This window comes from Bubalus kerabau, chromosome 1, assembly GCF_029407905.1.
Source record: "Bubalus kerabau isolate K-KA32 ecotype Philippines breed swamp buffalo chromosome 1, PCC_UOA_SB_1v2, whole genome shotgun sequence".
NCBI classification, from domain to species: Eukaryota; Metazoa; Chordata; class Mammalia; order Artiodactyla; family Bovidae; genus Bubalus; species Bubalus kerabau.
This window is the reverse complement of record NC_073624.1, coordinates 90,820,061-90,841,005: the sequence shown is the minus strand read 5'-3', so window position 1 is coordinate 90,841,005 and position 20,945 is coordinate 90,820,061. Positions and strand designations below refer to the sequence as shown.

At 40.0% G+C, this 20,945-nt stretch overlaps 1 protein-coding gene across 1 annotated transcript in view; it reads left to right on the top strand.

Moving 5' to 3' along the window:
- The window catches only part of LOC129650297 (olfactory receptor 8S1-like), an 87,592-nt gene that overhangs the window by 15,122 nt on the left and 51,525 nt on the right, over window positions 1–20,945 (top strand). Inside the window, exon 2 of the mRNA XM_055578646.1 lies at window positions 14,147–14,230. The gene's annotated coding sequence lies outside the window, so the exon portion shown is untranslated. The remainder of the gene's footprint in view (window positions 1–14,146; window positions 14,231–20,945) is intronic.

Below are 20,945 nucleotides of genomic sequence, written 5' to 3'. Positions count from 1 at the left end.
GGAACACATGTATACCTGTGGCGGATTCATTTTGATGTTTGGCAAAACTAATACAATTATGTAAAGTTTAAAAATAAAATAAAATTAAAAAAAATAAAAGTAATTGTTAATATTTATGTGCTTATAGCCATTTTGTCACTTGTTTTCTGGTTGTTTTGTAGTTCTTTCTATTCTTTTATCCTCTTGACTTGTAGTTTGATGATTTTTTAGTGGTATGCTTGTGTTTCTTTCTGTCTAGTTTTTGTCTATCTTTTGTAGAGTTTTGATTTGTGCTTACAATGAGATTCATGTATTTATTGACCTATAACTATTTCTACTTGTTTTAAACTGATAGTAGCTCAACTTTAAGCACATTCTGAAAGATACACAGTTTCACTTCTGTTCTCCTTGTTTTTGAGGTCATATTTTACATCTTCATGCTTATTCCTTAACAGTTTATTGTATTTTAGTTGATTTTACAATTTTTGTTTTTAATCTTTGTATTAGCTTATTTAGGTGGTTGATCCATAGCCGTGTGTGTGTGTGTATGCCTTTACCAGTGAGATTTCCCTCTGCCTTCAATTTCTTACATAGTAGTAATGCCTTTTCTTTTTCAATTAAAAGAAAACTCTTTAACATTTCCTTTCAGTTCAGTTCAGTTCAGTTCAGTCACTCAGTCGTGTCCAACTCTTTGCGACCCCATGAATCACAGCATGCCAGGCCTCCCTGTCCATCACCAACTCCCGGAGTTCACTCAGACTCATGTCCATCGAGTCAGTGATGCCATCCAGCCATCTCATCCTCTGTCGTCCCCTTCTTCTCTTGCCCCCAATCCCTTCCAGCATCAGAGTCTTTTCCAATGAGTCAACTCTTCGCATGAGGTGGCCAAAGTACTGGAGTTTCAGCTTTAGCATCATTCCTTCCAAAGAAGTCCCAGGGCTGATCTCCTTCAGAATGGACTGGTTGGATCTCCTTGCAGTCCAAGGGACTCTCAAGAGTCTTCTCCAACACCACGGTTAGGTTTATGATTTATGAACTTCTTTAGTTTTTGCCTGTGTGAGAAATTCTGTATGTCCCTTTCAATTATGAATAATTATTGTCCTGAGTAGAGTATCCTAGGTTGTAGTTTTACCTTTCAATGTTTTGACTATGTCATGCTGCTGCCTTTTGCCCTGCAAATTTTCTGCACAGAAATCAGCTGATAGACTTATGGGGGTTCCCTTGTATATGACTCTTTTTCTCTTTCTACATTTAAAGTTATCTCTTTAATTTTTGTCATTTTAATTATGATATGTCTTGATGTGATTTTGTTTGGGAACCTTTTTGTTTCTTGTATCCAGATATCTAGCTATTTGTTTCTTTTTCAGGTTTGAAAGATTTTAGTCATAATTTCTTCAAATATATTTTTGGCACTTTTTCCTCTCTCACTTCTTTTGGGACCCCTATAATGTGAATGTTTATACCCTTGATATTGTCCCAAATGTCCCTTAACCTGCTCTCACTTTTTAAAAAATTGTTTTTCTATCGTTGTTCTTTTGGGTGATTTCCATTAGTCTATCTTCCAGATCACTCAATGCATTCTTCTGTATCACCTAGTCTGCTGTTAATTTCTTTTGGTGTGTTTTAGATTTCAGTTGTATTCTTCAGTTCTGACTGGTTCTTTTTTACATTTTCTCAGTTCAGTTCAGTTCAGTTCAGTCACTCAGTCGTGTCTGACTCTTTGTGACCCCATGAATTGCAGCACACCAGGTCTCCCTGTCCATCACCAACTCCCGGAGTTCACCCAGACTCATGTCCATCGAGTCAGTGATGCCATCCAGCCATCTCATCCTCTGTCGTCCCCTTCTCCTCCTGCCCCTAATCCCTCCCAGCATCAGAATCTTTTCCAATGAGTCAACCCTTTGCATGAGGTGGCCAAAGTACTGGAGTTTCAGCTTTAGCATCATTCCTTCCAAAGAACACCCAGGGTTGATCTCCTTTAGAATGGACTGGTTGGATCTCCTTGCAGTCCAAGGGACTCTCAAGAGTCTTCTCCAACACCACACTTCAAAAGCATCAATTCTTCGGCGCTCAGCCTTCTTCACAGCCCAACTCTCACATCCATACACGACCACAGGAAAAACCATAGCCTTGACTAGATGGACCTTTGTTGGCAAAGTAATGTCTCTGCTTTTGAATATGCTATCTAGGTTGGACATAACTTTCTTTCCAAGGAGTGAGCATCTTTTAATTTCATGGCTGCAGTCACCATCTGCAGTGATTTTGGAGCCCCTAAAAATAAAGTCTGACACTGTTTCCACTGTTTCCCCATCTATTTCCCACGAAGTGATGGGACCGGATGCCATGATCTTCGTTTTCTGAATGTTGAGCTTTAAGCCAATTTTTTCACTCTCCACTTTCACTTTCATCAAGAGGCTTTTGAGTTCCTCTTCACTTTCTGCCATAAGGGTGGTGTCATCTGCATATCTGAGGTTATTGATATTTCTCCTGGCAATCTTGATTCCATCTTGGGTTTCTTCCAGTCCAGCGTTTCTCATAATGTACTCTGCATATAAGTTAAATAAGCAGGGTGACAATATACAGCCTTGATGTACTCCTTTTCCTATTTGGAACCAGTTTGTTGTTCCATGTCCAGTTCTAACTGTTGCTTCCTGACCTGCATACAGATTTCTCAAGAGGCTGGTCAGATGGTCTGGTACTCCCATCTCTTTCAGAATTTCCCACAGTTTATTGTGATCCACACAGTCAAAGGCTTTGGCATAGTCAATAAAGCAGAAATACATCAGTGTTCATCTATTGTTTTCCCTAATTCAATTAATATTTTTCATACTAATGTTTTGAGCTCTTTTGCTGGTAAGTTGTTTATTTCTGTTAATTGTTTTTTCCAGGGTTTTCTCTTGTTCTTTCATTTGAAATAAATTATTCTGTCTTCTCATTTTGCTTAACTTTCTCTGACTCTGTGAAATTAGGTGAAAGAGTTACTTATTCTAGTCTTGTTTTGTCACTGTTGTGGAAACTTCTTACATAGTGTGCAGGACTTCCCTGGTAGTTCAGATGGTAAAGAATTTGCTTGCAATGCAGGAGACTTGGGTTCCATCCCTGGTTCAGAAAAATCCCTGGAGAAGGGAATGTCAACCCACTCCAGTATTCTTGCCTGGAGAATTCCATGGACAGAGGAGCCTGGTGGGCTACAGTCCACGGAGTCTCCAAGAGTCAGACATGAGTGAGCAGCTATCACTACTACTATATAGTGTGGCTTTGGTTGGAGAGCTGGTTCTGACATGAGCACATGCCATGTCTTGCTCCAGGCTGTGCTGGCAGCTATTTCTTTGGTAGCAGGTACATCTGCAGATGGAGGATCTAAAGCCAGAGCCAGATATGAACCAGGATCTCTCCTCTGCTCAGTGGCAAACACCACCCTATTTGGGATGGGAGTGGGTCCCAAATTGCTGGAGCAGAAGCCCTGTTCCTCATGTCCAACTGACTCCATTCCCTCTAAGTGTGTGTTGTCCTCCCACACAGCACTGGTGCCCTTGCCCCAGAGAGGAGCAGTGCTGGAGCAAGAGGGGCTGACTGATATGGGTGCTTATATCATGAGTTGGCGTACAGACAACAGTTTGATGTTCTCAGCACCAGTCAGTCTTAGGCTGCTTCTGACCTGCTGCCTCCCTAGGCTGCAGCAATGGCCATCCTCACCCTGTTTAGATGTTTTCCCAGATCTGAGCAGTTCCATCCCTCAAAGTCACATACCTCCCTAAGCCATGACAGCCCTCACCTTAGTGTGAAGCTGTGCCGAAGGGCAAGAGGGGCCGGAGCAGGCGTTTGGCTCAGGCTTGGGCATGCAGCAGTTAAGTCACAGGAAGCCAGACATAGTCTTGGAAAGTTTCAGTTTGCTTCCTTTACCTTGTTTCAGGAGTAAGCAAATGTGTGTGTGTGCTCTTCACAAGCAGAGTCTAGGTTTCCTAAAACCCTGCTGTCAGTTTCATTGGTTTTCAAACCAGGTAAGGGAATTTATTTTTCTACTGTCAGACCCTGGGACTGGGACACCCAATATGTGGTGTACACTGCTCACTTCCCATGGAAGATTTACCTGCAATTCCCTTCCTCTTCTGCATCCCCTCCCAAGGGTGCTGGTCATAACCTGATTGCTTCTCTTCCCTTCCTACCCAATTCCAAGTGGATCTTTCTTATAGTCTTGGTTGTATATGAGTCTTTATGCCAGCCTCCCAGTTTGTTTTCAAGGAGAATCGCTCCACATTTAGATGTACTGTTGATGTGTGTGGGTGGAGGTGAGCTCCCCATTCTCTACTCTCCCAAGTTGATCTTCCGTCCTCTGGTTTCAGGTTTTGTGTTTAATTCTGTAATCCATGAGTTTGGGAGTGTTTCCTCTGCTTCAATTTTTGGGAGAAGTTTGAGAAGAAGGATTGGTGGTGATTGTTTGGTAGAATTCACCAGTGAAATCAACTGTTCATGGGTTTTTCTGTATTGGCAGGTTTTTGCTTACTGATTCAATCCTTACTCATTGGTCTGTTCATATTTTCTATTTCTTCATGATTGATTTTTGGTAGGTTCTTGGTAGGAATTTATTAATTTTTTCTAGGTTATCCTATTTGTTGGCATCATACAGTTCATAATATTGTGATTATGTATGTATTTCTGTGGCATCACTTATAACATCTTTTTCATTTCTAATTTTACTTATTTAAGTCTTCTATTTTTTCCTTAGTCAAGCTAATGTTTTCTCAATTTTATCTTTCAAATAGCCAGTTCATAGTTTCATTGATCTTTTCTAATATCTTTTTATTCTTTTTGTTGTTGTTGTTTATTTATTTCTTTTCTAATTTTTATTTCCTTCCTTCTGCTAACTTTAGGCTTAGTCTTTTCCTTTTCTAGTGACTTGAGATGTAAAGCTAAATTGTTTATTGAGATCTTTCTATTTTCTTAATCTAGGTGTTTATTACTATAAACTTCCCTTTTAGAACTACTTTTGCTGCACTACACAGTTTTGGTATGTTGTGTGTACATTTTTGTTTTCCTCAAGATATTTTTTAATTTCCCTTTTAATTTCTCTTTGACTCATTGTTTTTTCAAGAAAGTGCCATTTGATCTTCATATATTGTGGATTTTTCCATTTTTTTTCTCCTCTCATTGATTCTAGTTTCATACTATGTTGCTATGATTTCAGTCCTCTAAATTTGCTGAGGCTCATATTGTGACCTAACATATAAACTATTCTAGAGAATGTTACACGTGCAATTGAGAAGAATGTATGTGCTTCTATTGTTGAATGGGATGTTTGTATATGTCTGTTAAGTTCATTTCATTTAAAGAGTAGTTTTATTACTGTTTTCTGTCTGGATGATTTATCCTTTGCTGAAAGTGGGATATTGTGGTCTCCTGCCATTAATGTACTTTTTTTCTTTTCTCCCCTCAGGGCTGTTAGCATTTGCTTTATATATCTAGGTTTGCAATTTTTGTATCCTCTTGATTAATGACCCATCTATAATTATAAAATGACCATCTTTGTTTCCTGATACAGATATTTGCTTAAAATCAATTTTTGATATGTGTGGCTGGCCATGTTTTCTTTGGATGGGGCTGGAGACTGATCTGTGATTGGACAGAGACGATGTCTGGGCTCCCTCATCAAGTGAGGTCACAGGCTATACCCAGCAATCAGGCAAAGCTGTACATTTTGTTCTTCTGTGGACAGGGACTGTACACTGGATGGTGGGTGGTACATAGACTGGGGTATGAAGTTGTTCTCCCCTCTTTTCCTTGGAAAGCAAGCTTGAGCCTGAGGGATTTAGCTTTCTATAATCTTCTAGGACCCCAGGCCAGGCAGTTTGTAGGCAGAGACTGTCTATTCAATGAGCATTATTACCCAGGGAAGAAAAATGGTATTTTGAGTGACTGAGTACAGGATTCCCCCCTCAGGGGAATAGAGCACTGATGAAAAGAGAAATTGGCAAGAGAAAGCACAGAGAGATCATATCTGACCTACTGAATTGCTTGCTTTTTCTGGTACAAAACATCTATTTCTTTGTCTCTCTTGTCTCTGATGAACTTGGCTGAAGTCAGTAATTCTTCACACATAAGAGAACCAGATCTTCTAAGGAGTTATAAATACAGCATACATTTTTTTTCCCCAGTAGAAAGCTACAAATAGGCAAGAAAATAGAGCCAAACTCTTTATGTACTCAGGAAAATCTTCATTGCCTTTATCCTTGGGACACTCCCACACAGTAGAAATACTCAATGATAGAAGTGCAGAATTTCTCACTTGATTCTAGACTCTGGCACTGAAACATCTCTTCATTTATTTCTCATGGTATATCTAAATGCAGTACGGGAGTTATCTGGAAATAAATAATTTTGAGATCTAGTCTTTTAGAATTGTATCTATGTTTAGAATGTTAGCGTGTTGGCCAGTGAAGCCTGGGGTTCTAATAGATATTTGGCCAATGGCATCTGTTCTCTTAGTACATACAGCCTGAAGTCAGATTTTATCTCATTTAGTTAAATGAGATAAATTTTTTTTAGCATGTGAAACTTTGGGATCTACTGAATTAATACAATATAGTTAATCCTTGGAAGAATACTCCTGAAGGTCTCTTGCTTTTAAGAAAGAAGGCAGAGCTGGAAGAATTTTCCCACTTGATACTTAGGAACTAGATATCTCATGGGTGAATTCCCTGTGAGTTGTACTGTGTACAACATTTTCCCATATTTTTTCCTGTGTTTACATGGGCTGCATTTTTTAAAATAAACAATTTGATGATAAATGATTAAAGCAACTGAAAAAAGACCCAGAATATTTGTGTGGTTATCTTATGAGAGTAGTGTGTGAACGCTCAACCTACACTATGGTGCTAAAAAGGTCTAGTGTGAAGACGAGACTTATACCAACACACCTTTTCCAGAGTCATCATTATCTCCAGAAATGAATTGTCAACAACAACAAAAAATGTATACCTGGCTAGCATTTAGTACATGTTAAGAATTTTTTGATGTGACTCTTGTAATGACAGAAATGTAAAAAGGTATTTTATATGATGCATATCCATATATAATAATTAATGTACATGAGAATGGGTGACTTCCATTACTTAAGAGAGGCAATGGAAAATTAATTTTTTTAACTAAAGAAATATTTATTTCATTTCTCCAAATTCTAAGTAAGGAGAAATAAACTAGAGGACCTCAGTAATGTGAGATATTCTTCTTGCAATGGAAAATTTAAAATCCACCCACATCTCTAAAATGTAATTCTTTATGAGAATAAATTCTGCCCCAGTGAACAGTTTTAAAAATATCTGACTTATCTCATAATATTGACTGAATCGTTTAGCTAAAAATTTTTCCTATAAGTGGATTTAAAAAAGAAAAAGATATCTTGCTTTGAATTTTACATTACTTGATGAATATTAAGCTTTGGAAATAAGGGGTACCTTTGTGAAATGTGCTGTACAAAGGGCTTATTTAACTTACATGCAGAGTACATCATGAGAAACGCTGGGCTGGATGAAGCACAAGCTGGAATCAAGATTGCCGGGAGAAATATCAATAACCTCAGATATGCAGATGACACCACCCTTATGACAGAAAGTAAAGAAGAACTAAAGAGCCTCTTGATGAAAGTGAAAGAGAAGAGTGAAAAAGTTGGCTTAAAGCTCAACATTCAGAAAACTAAGATCATGGCATCTGGTTCCATCACTTCATGCAGCAAATAGATGGGGAAACAGTGGAAACAGTGACAGAATTTATTTGGGTGGGGGCTCCAAAATCACTGCAGATGGACTTTGCCAACAAATGTCCGTCTAATCAAGGCTATGGTTTTTCCAATAGTCATGTATGGATGTGAGAGTTGGACTATAAAGAAAGCTGGGCACCAAAGAATTGATGCTTTTGAACTGTGGTGTTGGAGAAGACTCTTGAGAGTCCCTTGGGCTGCAAGGAGATCCAACCAGTCCATCCTAAAGGAAATCAGTCCTGAATATTCATTGGAAGGACTCATGTTGAAGTTGAAACTCCAATACTTTGGCCACCTGATGCGAAGAACTGACTCATTTGAAAAGACCCTGATGCTGGGAAAGGTTGAAGGCAGGAGGAGAAGGGGACCACAGAGGATGAGATGGTTGGATGGCATCACTGACTCAATGGACATGAGTTTGAGTAAACTCCGGGGGTTGGTGATGGACAGGATGGTCTGGAGTGCTGCAGTCCACGGGGTCAGAAAGTCAGACACAACTGAGCGACTGAAATGAACTGAACTGAACTACACACACTGTTGAGAAGAACTGTTTATCTATTGCACATATGGGTAGCCTTGTTGCTGACACAGGAGGTATGAAGGTTGGTAGCTCTAGCAAGTTCATTTTCTCCGGCAGTCTTTATTCTTTGCTCAGGGAAATTTATACTTCCCTACCCTTTTGTTTGTTGTTGTTTTGCCTCAGATCACAGTTTTTAATTTGAGAAACAAAACTTTACAGGTAGAGTTGAGCCTCTTTTGTATATTCTTCTCTGTCTTACTTTGTGTTCCTCTCATGCATTTCTTATATAATACACACACACATGCACGCACATACACATATACACTATTTTGTGTGTCTCTGACTTTGCATCAGTGGTACCATCAATTTGTTGCTGTTGTTCAGTTGCTGAATTATGTCCAACTCTTTGCATCCACATGGATGGCATGACACACTCCTCTGTCCTCCACTATCTCCTTGAGTTTGCTCAAATTCATGTCCATTGAGTCAGTGATGCTATCTATCCATCTTATCCTCTGCTGCCCCTTCTCCTTAAAGCTTCAATGTTTCCCAGCATCAGGGACTTTTTCAATGAGTCAGCACTTTGCATCAGGTGGCCAAAGTATTGGAGATTCAGCTTCAGCCTCAGTCCTTCCAGTGACTATTCAGGGTTGATTTCCTTTAGAATTGACTGGCTTGATCTCCTTGCAGTCCAAGGAACTCTCAGGAGTCTTCTCCAGCACCACAATTCAAAAGCATCAATTCTTCTGCATCCAGCCTTGTTTATGGTCCAAGTTTCACATCCATACATGACTACTAGAAAAACCATAGCTTTGACTCTATGGATCTTTGTTGGCAAAGTGATGTCTTTACTTTTTAATACACTGCCTAGATTTGTCATGGCTTTCCTTTTCATGGAGCAAGTGTCTTAATTTCATGGTTGCAGTCACTGTCTGCAGTGATTTTGGAGCCCAAGAAAAGAAAATCTGTTACTTCTTCCACTTTTACTCCTTCTATATGCCATGAAGTAATGGGACATACATTGAATCATAGAAAAAGCAAGAGAATTCCAGAAAAATAGCTACTTCTGCTTCATTGACTATGCTAAAGCTTTTACTATGTGGATCACAACAAATTGTGAAAAATTCTTAAAGAGATGATAATACCAAAGTATTAACACCAGATGGTAATACCAGAGTATGGTAACACCTTACCTGCCTCCTGAGAAACCTGTATGCAGGTCAAGAAGCAACAGTTAGAAGCAAACATGGAGCAACAGACTGGTTCAATTGGGAAAGAAATATGATAGGATGTATATTGTCACCCTGCTTGCTTAACTTATGTGCAGAGCACATCATGCAAAATGCTGGGCTGGATGAAGCACAAAATGGAATTCAGATTACTGGGAGAAATACCAATAACCTCAGATATGCATATGACACCACCCTTATGGCAGAAAGTGAAGAGGAACTAAAAAGCCTCTTGATGAAAGTGAAAGAGGAGAGTGAAAATGCTGGCTTAAAACTCAACATTCAAATAAAGAAGATCATGGCATCTTGTCCCATCACTTCATGGCAAATAGATGGGGAAACAATGGAAACAGTGACAGGCTTTATTTTCTTGGGCTCCAAAATCACTGGAGATGGTGACTGCAGCTATGGACTTAAGATGCTTGCTTCTTGGAAGAAAAGCTATGACAAACCTAGACAGAATATTAAAAAGCAGAGACATTACTTTGTCGACAAAGGTCCATCTAGTCAAAGCTTTGGTTTCTCCAGTAGTCATGTATGGATGTGAGAGTTGGACCATAAAGAAGGCTGAGCACCGAAGAATTGATGCTTTTGAACTGTGGTGTTGGAGAAGACTCTTGAAAGTCCCTTGGACTGCAAGGAGATCAAACCAGTCAATTCCAAAGAAAATCAATCTTGAGTATTCATTGGAAGGGACTGATGCTGAAGCTCCAATACTTTGACCATCTGATGCGAAGAGCCAGCTCATTAGAAAATTCCCTGTTGCTAGAAAGATTGAAGGCAGGAGAAGGGGATGACAGGATGAGATGGTTGGATGACACTACCAACTCAATGGACATGAGTTTGAGCAAGCTCAGGGAGATGGTGATGGACAGGGAAGCCTGGCGTGCCACAGTCCATAGGGTCAGAAAGAGTTGAACATGACTGAGCAACTGAACAACAACAAGAGCAAAAAGTAACATGTACCAAACAACACATTTAAATCACAATGCAACTTTAACACTAATTCAGGTATCAAAATATATTTGATTCAGCCAATATTTAGTAAAGAACGGCATAATCCCAATATTTTTCCAAATGTACGCAGAAACACACATTCAAATACTCATATATGACAAAAAACTTATTTAGCTGTTTATTGCAGTGGGAAATCAGAATAATAAATGATGTGGAATGTGTCCTATCTGCTTTCCCAGAGTCATCCTCCAGAGAAGGGTCACAGTCTTCTATCAGAGCACAGACTTTGCTTTATTATTCATCCTTCTCTTCCTTTTGTATATCTAGCTCCTCTTCAGCCTACAAACATTCCTGTTACAGACCTTCGGTTCAACTTCTCCATTTAAGACCAGTAGAATGGTGACAAAAGTCAGAATTTGAAGCCTTTGCTGTGAATTTTAATCCCACCTTCTCCACTTAATAATTGTGTCAACTTGGATTAGATATTTCACACTTCTCTGCCTCCTTTCCTCATCTGTTAAGACAGCAGGACCATATGGGGCCTTCTTGGGACAGACCCCCACCACCACCCCACCCCACGTCCACCACCTGCCTCTTGTTGATAGAGAATATTTAGCCTCCTATGCCTTGCCTGAGTTCCAAAGAATAAATTTAAAGAAGCAAGAAAATGCAGAAACAAAGGAAAACAGTCAAGCAAGACAGAATAATAGTAGTTTAGCCATTAAACAAAAGTTAAGCATCTTTAGTTCCTCCTTAAGGGCTGTAGATAATATTTTGTGCCATATACTTTAAGCTGTTTTATATATATTAAAACCCCCACCAGGTGGAAAAAGTTAACTTTATGCTGTTCACATGGACACCACAGTGGTTGGAACCAGAAGGTTGATGATGTTGACTCCCAATTACCTCACCACTAGCCAATCAGAATAATGCTCATGAGCTGATCTCACACTCTCCAATCCTCTCCCCATCTTTGAAAACTTTTCTTTGAAAGTCATCAGGTAGTTTAAGTCTTTGAACATTAGCTGCCCAGACTCCTTGTTAGGCACCTGCAGTAAACCCTGCACTTTCTTTCACCACAACCCAATGTCGGTAAATTGGTGCTACTGTACGTGGGTAAATGGACCCGTGTTTGGTTCATTAACACTACTTCATAGAGTTGTTGTACATATAGAACAATACCTGGCTATTTGGATATTAATGATAAATATTGACTTATTTTATAATCACCTTGGTTTCATTATCTTGCAAAATTTGAAAACATACCAGTTTCTAAGCATTAGTTCACATCTAAATCTTCCTCAAGCTAATACTCCTGCTCTTCCTTACTGACAGACAATATTCAGAGCCAGTTCCAAAATCTAACAGGTATTTTTCAGTTCTGTTCTCTCAGGATGAAACTTCGGACTTGTCACTGTTGATCATTCAGTTCTCAAAATCAGTTTTTCCCTCCTTGGCTCTCACAATCTGCATTCAGATGTTTCCCTGAAAACCTCTCTGATCATTGACTCAAATATCACTAACATATCCTTCTGAGAAATGTTTAGGAATTCAAATCATGAGGACAAAGGAAAAAACCTGAAGGTCAGTTAAAGATCAATGCACAGCTTCCCATGTCACTCCCAAATGTCATATACTGAGAGTAGGTACATGAAATATGTTGTGACCCATCTTGCCTCCTTTCAAACCCCACTAGACAGACAACAGAGACTTTTCATCAAAGCCAAGGCTTCAGCACAAAAGTTACAAAAGCCTACACTAAATAGAATCCACTGAGTCTTTTAAAAGTTTCAGTATGTTTTAGTAAGTCTAAAGTTGAGTTTCAAGCAGTGACCCCAGAGAATAAAAGACATCAGTGTTTCTGTCTCCTGGGCTGTCAGGCTCAGCCAGCCAATTACTGACTGCTTAATCTATACATGCCCTTCTAAAGGTTTATATGTGGGAATCACTCACATCATGGGTTTTCCTAGCATAGTATTTAGAATCAGAGAGTAAAATAAATAAGGAGATGCCCAAGTGGTTGGGCTTAAGACCATCAGAGAGAAACTCCTCGTACCTTTTGTTGAGGGTTTAAATGTCCTAGTGGCTGGTGGGAAAAAAGCAGGACCAGTGCAAAGCTGATAGGATGCATGTCCTGGAGCTTCAGGGGTTGTCATTTGTGAGGCTCTTACTGTGAGTTAGCAATAAAAATAAATCATCTGAAGTTCCTGCAACTGGATTATAAAAATATTGGTTCCTATGGATACAGAGACCGCTCAGCCTCAGGAAAGATAAGTGCAACAGGAAGTCTGAGCCATAAAAAGCCCAGAGCTCAGTAATTTCATCCATGATTCTCTGAAGTTTTTCTCTCTTTCTCTCCCTTCCTCCCCCACTTCCTCTCTTCTGATTACTTCTTTCCTTCTTCTCAGTGACCTCTTTCTTGCTCTCTGAGATCACCCTGGGTCTTCTTTTCACCCTGGGTTTTTTCATAGACTTTCTATGCCTGGACAATGAACCAGATTTAGACTTTCATATATTTTAGGTTGTGAGATCTATGTGTTCACATCTCTGAACAGTTACTTGGGAAACACTGTCTGTTCAAGGTGACTTGTGTTGGGCAGTGGGAATGGGGATTTCATGTACTTAGGGTTCAAGCTTTGTATTAGCCTAAACTCCCAGAGTCCACTGAAAGCAGGGTACAGAAGCTAGGCTAATTTTAGTGCAGGAATAGGGGGAATGTAGGAAAGTAGATGGTAGAGTTTTGGTCCTTTCAAGGGCCTAACCACATGTACCTAAAGGGTTCACTTTTTTTTTTTTAACTCTATCTTCAAGATTAATCAAATTTATATAGATGCCAAAGCATGGAGAAGAGAAGCAGAAATCAAGAAAAAATTTAAGAAAAAAATAAAATTCAGTGATGTTAAATTGTTCAATACTTGCCTACTTTCATCCCTCTTTCTAGTTCCAGGGCCTCCCAGATACCCATGGGATTTATCCTACCTCTGACTATCCAAACTACCCTGTCTGGGGTCATATCTTGTGGTCTCTCATGCTCAGTGAATAGAGAAAACACTGAACCTCTCGGTTCCCCTTTTCATTAAGCCATCAATCCCAGCACTATCACTGGGATTGTGATAATTAGCTATCACTTTTACTTTAAATATATATGCACTAGCGAACTTTTAGGAATCTTTTGATATAATCTCATTCTCAAGGAATATTTCCCATCTATCTGTCTTTTTGGAAAGGGTGCAGTAAGGCACGTGCCAGGGTACTGAGCTCAAATTCCAGCTCCATCACTTGAAACCTTTGTGGCTTTGGGCAATTTGCCTAACTACCTTCTGCTTCAGCTCTTCATCTATTTTTCAAAAAGTCAAAAGATATAAGTAGGTTAATATATGTAAAGTGCTTGGGGTAGTGTCTAACATCTTACTCACCTTATTAGCACTATCATCAACGTTTTTCATTGGTTCTAGAGGTGTTACTGTTGAGCCTGACTCTAAGTGCTATCCCACATTTAAATACATACTCATTCTAGTGGAATATATGTTAGAACAACAGAATGAATATTAAAATAGCCCCCCAAATTCAGCACCCTGCTGATCTATGAAGTGTAACTGGGCAGAAGTGTGCTCATATTGTCATTTTTACAACCTGATAAACTCACTTCCCATTAGGAACAACTTTCTGACTAACTTTTACATTGATCTTTCTTTTCTCCTTGTAAAGATGAATACATCTCTTCTGCTATGCTGGATCTGGTCTTACCAAAGCTTCAGTGTGAATTGGAGGCACTGTGATCTCTCTGGAAGGGTAAGTAAGCACAATGATGCTTAAAGAAAGCTGTGGAATAATTGAATCAATTATCTGCCTAACTCACATAAAAAATTTCAGACACAGAAAAGTTCATATTCTTGCTGATAGTGGCCTCAACTTCTTTTACTATTTTGTTTTGGGTTTGCTAGTATAACTACCAGTGGGGTTGATTGTTTCCAACAGGATTTGACAGATGCAGAGATAAAGGGACTCAAAATTTATTTTGTTCCAGCATGCTGTTTCCTTTCATTGTTAAATTTGAGTAGATTTGAGCCATCTGTGCTGCATATTAGCCTAGTGGGAAGACCTGAGATATAAACTGAATCTATTAAGGTCCCATTATCAAGGAAGATATATGAATATTCAATATTAATAGTGGAGAAATGACCAAAAAGAACAAAGACTGAGAAGGTGATTACTCTATAGGATTTAACTTGTTGCAAATCCTTTGGGCAATACCAAAGTCAGACTTGGTATAAGGGCAAAGCTTGAGAATATAGAGCAGACTTATACCCTAAGAGGACTGATCAGAAAACTATATGGTGTAACCAAGCCAGGGAAGATAGGCATTGGTAGGTGCATAATTAAGGTCCATACCCAATTCTTCAGAGTTGTAATAGTATACAGTACAGTCACTGTTTCAAGTCACTGTCTTAAAACATCTTAATGTCATTGGAGGGAAAAAGAAAGAAACACAATAACACACGCACTAACTACCAGATCAAGAGAGTCGTTCATGTGATGGTATACAGGGAAGAGTTATTTAATGTGATCTAATAAATTACATCCAACTATAGAGAAAAAGTAAGATGGTAGGCACTGAGAGAGGGCATAAGAGGGTAGACAGACTGAAACCACAATCACAGACAACTAGCCAATCTGATCACATGGACCACAGCCTTGTCTAACTCAATGAAACTAAGCCATGCTGTGTGGGGCCACCCAAATGGACGGGTAATGGTGGAGAGGTCTGACAGAATGTGGTCCACTGGAGAAGGGAATGGCAAACCAGTATTCTTGCCTTGAGAACCCCATGAACACTATGAAAAGGCAAAAAGATAGGACACTGAAAGAAAGATTGGGCACTCGATAGGTGCCCAATATGCTACAGGAGATCAGTGGAAAAATAACACCAGAAAGAATGAAGGGATGAAAACAAAGTAAAAACAACACTCAGTTGTGGATGGGACTGGTGATAGAAGCAAGTTTCAATGCTGTAAAGAGCAATATTGCATAGGAACCTGGAATGTCAGGTCCATGAATCAAGGCAAATTGGAAGTGGTTAAACAGATGGCAAGAGTGAACATTGACATTCTAGAAATCAGCAAACTAAGATGGATTGAAATGGGTGAATTTAACTCAGATGACCATTATATCTACTACTGTGGGCAGGAATCCCTTAGAAGAAATGGAGTAGCCAACATAGTCAACAAAAGAGTCTGAAATGCAGTACTTGGATGCAATCTCAAAAACAACAGAATGATCTCTATTCAATTCCAAGGCAAACTATTCAATATCACGGTAATCCAAGTCTATGCCCCAACCAGTAATGCTGAAGAAGCTGAGGTTGAATGGTTCTATGAAGGCCTACAAGACCTTCTAGAATTAACACCCAAAAAAGATGTCCTTTTCATTATGGGGGACTGGAATGCAAAAGTAGGAAGTCAAGAAACTCATGGCATGACAGGCAAATTTGGCCTTGGAGTACAGAATGAAGCAGGGCAAAGGCTAATAGAGTTCTGCCAAGAGAACGCACTGGTCATAGCAAACACCCTCTTCTCACAACACAAGAGAAGACTCTACACATGGACATCACCAGATGGTCAACACTGAAATCAGACTGATTATATTCTTTGCAGCCAAAGATGGAGAAGCTCTATACAGTCAGCAAAAACAAGACCAGGAGCTGACTGTGGCTCAGACCATGAACTCCTTATTGCCAAATTCAGACTCAAATTGAAGAAAGTAGGGAAAACCACTAGACCATTCAGGTATGACCTAAATCAAATCCCTTATGATTATACAGTGGAAGTGAGAAATAGATTTAAGGGACTAGATCTGATATATAGAGTGCCTGACGAACTATGGATGGAGGTTCATGACATTGTACAGGAGACAGGTATTAAGACCATCCCCAAGAAAAAGAAATGCAAAAAAGCAAAATGGCTATCTGGTGCGGGCTTACAAATAGCTGTTAAGAAAAGAAAAGTGAAAAGCATAGAGGAAAAGAAAAGATATACCTATCTGAATGCAGAGTTCCAAAGAATAGCAAGGGGAGATAAGAAAGCCTTTCTCAGTGATCAATGCAAAGAAATAGAGGAAAACAACAGAATGGGAAAGACTAGAGATCTCTTCAAGAAAATTAGAGATACCAAGGGAACATTTCATGCACAGATGGCCTCAATAAAGGACAGAAATGGTAGGGACCTAACAGAAGCAGAAGATATTAAGAACAGGTGGCAAGAATACACAGAAGAACTGTACAAAAAAGATCTTCAAGACCCAGATAACCACAATGGTGTGATCACTCATCTAGAGCCAGACATCCTGGAATGTGAAGTCAAGTGGGACTGGGGAAGCATCACTACGAACAAAACTAATGGAGGTGATGGAATTCCAGTTGAGCTATTTCAAATCCTGAAAAATGATGCTGTGAAAGTGCTGCATTCAATATGCCAGAAAATTTGGAAAACTCAGCAGTGACCACAGGACTGGAAAAGTTCAGTTTTCATTCCAATCCCAAAGAAAGGCAATGCCAAAGAATGCTCAAACTACTGCAGAATTTCACTCATCTCACACCCTAGTAAAGTAATGCTCAAAATTCTCCAAGCCAAGCTTCAGCAATGCGTGAACGGTGAACTTCCTGATGTTTAAGCTGGTTTTAAAAAAGGCAGAGGAACCAGAGATCAAATTGCCAAACATCCGATGGATCATCGAAAAAGCAAGAGAGCTCCAGAAAAACATCTATTTCTGCTTTATTGACTATGCCAAAGCCTTTGACTATGTGGATCACAATAAACTGTGGAAAATTCTGAAAGAGATGGGAATACCAGACCACCCACCTGCCTCTTGAGAAACCTATATGCAGGTCAGGAAGCAACAGTTAGAACTGGACATGGAACAACAGACTGGTTCCAAATAGGAAAAGGAGTTTGTCAAGGCTGTATATTGTCACCTTGCTTATTTAATTTATATGCAGAGTACATCATGAGAAATGCTGGGCTGGAAGAAGCACAAGCTGGAACCAAGATTGCCGGGAGAAATATCAATAACCTCAGATATGCAGATGACACCACCCTTATGGCAGAAAGGGAAGAAGAATTAAAGAGCCACTTGATGAATGTGAAAGAGGAGAGTGGAAAAGTTGGCTTAAAGCTCAACATTCAGAAAACTAAGATCATGGCATCCGGTCCCATCACTTCATGGGAAATAGATGGGGAAACAGTGTCAGACTTTATTTTCTGGGCTCCAAAATCACTGCAGATGGTGACTGCAGCCATGAAATTAAAAGACACTTACTCCTTGGAAGGAAAGTTATGACCAACCTAGATAGCATATTGAAAAGCAGAGACATTACTTTGCCAACAAAGGTTCGCCTAGTCAAGGCTATGGTTTTTCCTGTGGTCATGTATGGATGTGAGAGTTGGACTGTGAAGAAGGCTGAGTGCCGAAGAATTGTTGCTTTTGAACTGTGGTGTTGGAGAAGACTCTTGAGAGTCCTTTGGACTGCAAGGAGATCCAACCAGTCCATTCTGAAGATCAGCCCTGGGATTTTTTTGGAAGAAATGATGCTAAAGCTGAAACTTCAGTACTTTGGCCACCTGATGCAAAGAGCTGACTCATTGGAAAAGCCTCTGATGCTGGGAGGCATTGGGGGCAGGAGGAGAAGGGGACGACAGAGGATGAGATGGCTGGATGGCATCACTGACTCGATGGACGTGAGTCTGAGTGAACTCCGGGAGTTGGTGGTGGACAGGGAGGCCTGGCGTGCTGCGATTCATGGGGTTGCAAAGAGTCGGACAGGATTGAGAGACTGATCTGATCTGATCTAAGGACTGCAGTAGAGTATTAACACAGGAAGAAAGGATTCTAAAGAACAAATAAGGGCATATATGAAACCTAAGCTAGTTAGAATGAAGCGTCCTCCCCTGTATTAATTATGAGTGGTCAATAGAGTCTTCAGGGTGTTTTGCACATTAAAAGTTGATTTACTGAGGCAAAGTTCACATAACATAAAATTAACCTTTTAAAAGTGAATAACGTGATAGCATTTAGTATAATCACAGTGTTGTTCAACAGCCACTTTTGTCTAGTTTCAAAACATTTTCATCACTCCAAGTCAAACCTGATACCTCTAAGTAGCTTCTTCCTAACTGCTCAGGATTCTAGCCCCTGGCAACCATCAGTCTATGTCTGCCCCTAAGGATTTACCTGCTCTTATATTTCATATAAACAAAAACATATAATATGTGGCTTTTTTTGTGTCTTCTTTCACTTAGCATGTTTTGGAGTTTCACCCACATTGTAGCATGTATCATGCTTAATTCCTTTTATATAACTGAAGAAAGATTTTCGCTCTAATTTCCACAGATGCTGAATCATTTTGCACTCCTGTCAGTAATGTACGTGGATTCCAATTTCTCCATATCTTTGCTAAAACTTGTTATTTTCTGAGTTTTTTTAATACCTAGTATGTGAATGTAGTTTTATGGTTTTTTATTCAGTTCAGTTCAGTTCAGTCACTCAGTTGTGTCTGACTCTTTGCGACCCTGTAAATTGCAGCACGCCAGGCCTCCCTGTCTATCACTAACTCCCGGAGTTCACTCAAACTCATGTCCATTGAGTCAGTGATGCCATCTAACCATCTCATTCTCTGTCATCCCCTTCTCCTCCTGTCCCCAATCCCTCCCAGCATCAGAGTCTTTTCCAATGAGTCAACTCTTCGCATCAGGTGGCCCAAGTATTGGAGTCTCAGCTTTAGCATCAGTCCTTCCAAAGAACACCCAGGACTCATCACCTTTAGAATGGACTGGAGGGATCTCCTTGCAGTCCAGGGGACTCTCAGGAGTCTTCTCCAACACCACAGTTCAAAAGCATCAGTTCTTTGGCACTCAGCTTTCTTCACAGTCCAGCTCTCACACTCATACATGAGCACTGGAAAAACCATAGCCTTGACTAAACGGAACTTTGTTGGCAAAGTAATGCCTCTGCTTTTAATGCTATCTAGGTTGGTCATACGGAGAAGGCAATGGCACCCCACTCCAGTACTCTTGCCTGGAAAATCCTATGGATGGAGGAGCCTGGTGGGCTACAGTCCATGGGGTCACTAAGAGTCAGACACAACTGAGCAACTTCACTTTCACTCTTCGCTTTCATGTATTGAAGAAGGAAATGGCAACTCACTCCAGTGTTCTTGCCTTGAGAATCCCAGAGATATGGAAGCCTGGTTGGGCTGCTGTCTATGGGTCGCACAGAGTTGGACACAACTGAAGTGACTTAGCAGCAGCAGCAGCAGCATGTTGGTCTTAACTTTCCTTCCAAGGAGTAAGTGTCTTTTAATTTCATGGCTGCAATCATCATCTACAGTGATTTTGGAGCCCCCAAAAATAAAGTCTGACACTGTTTCCACTGTTTACCCATGTACTTCCCATGAAGTGATGGGACCAGATGTCATGATCTTAGTTGTCTGAATGTTGAGCTTTAAGCCAACTTTTCCACTCTCCTTTTTCACTTAATTAAGAGACTCTTTAGTTCTTCTTCCCTTTCTGCCATAAGGGTGGTGTTATCTACATTCTCCCGGCAATCTTGGTTCCAGCTTGTGCTTCTTCCAACCCAGCGTTTCTCATGATGTACTCTGCATATAAGTTAAATAAGCAGGGTGACAATATACAGCCTTGACAAACTCCTTTTCCTATTTGGAACCAGTCTGTTGTTCCATGTCCAGTTCTAACTGTTGCTTCCTGACCTGCATACAAATTTCTCAAGAGGCAGGTGGGGTGGTCTGGTATTCCCATCTCTTTCAGAATTTTCCACAGTTTATTGTGATCCACACAGTCAAAGGCTTTGGCATAGTCAATAAAGCAGAAATAGATATTTTTCTGGGACTCTTGCCTTTTTGATGATCCATCGGATGTTTGGCAATTTGATCTCTGGTTCCTCTGCCTTTTCTAAAACCAGCTTGAATATCTGGAAGTTCATGGTTCACATATTGCTGAAGCCTGGCTTGGAGAATTTTGAGCATTTGTTTACTAGCGTATGAGATGAGTGCAGTGGTGTGGTAGTTTGAGCATTCTTCGGCATTGCCTTTCTTTGGGATTGGAATGAAAACTGACCTTTTCCAGTCCTGTGGCCACTGCTGACTTTTCCAAATTTGCTGGCATATTGAATGCAGCACTTTCACAGCATCATCTTTCAGGATTTGAAATAGCTTAACTGGAATTCCATCACCTCCACTAGCTTTGTTCGTAGTGATGCTTTCTAAGGCCCACTTGACTTCACATTCCAGGATGTCTGGCTCTAGGTGAGTGATCACACCATCGTGATTATTTGGGTCTTGAAGAATTTTTTTGTACAGTTCTTCTGTGTATTCTTGCCACCTGTTCTTAATATCTTCTCCTTCTGTTAGGTCCATACCATATCTGTCCTTTATTGAGCCCACCTTTGCATGAAATGTTCCCTTGATATCTCTAATATTCTTGAACAATCTCTGGTC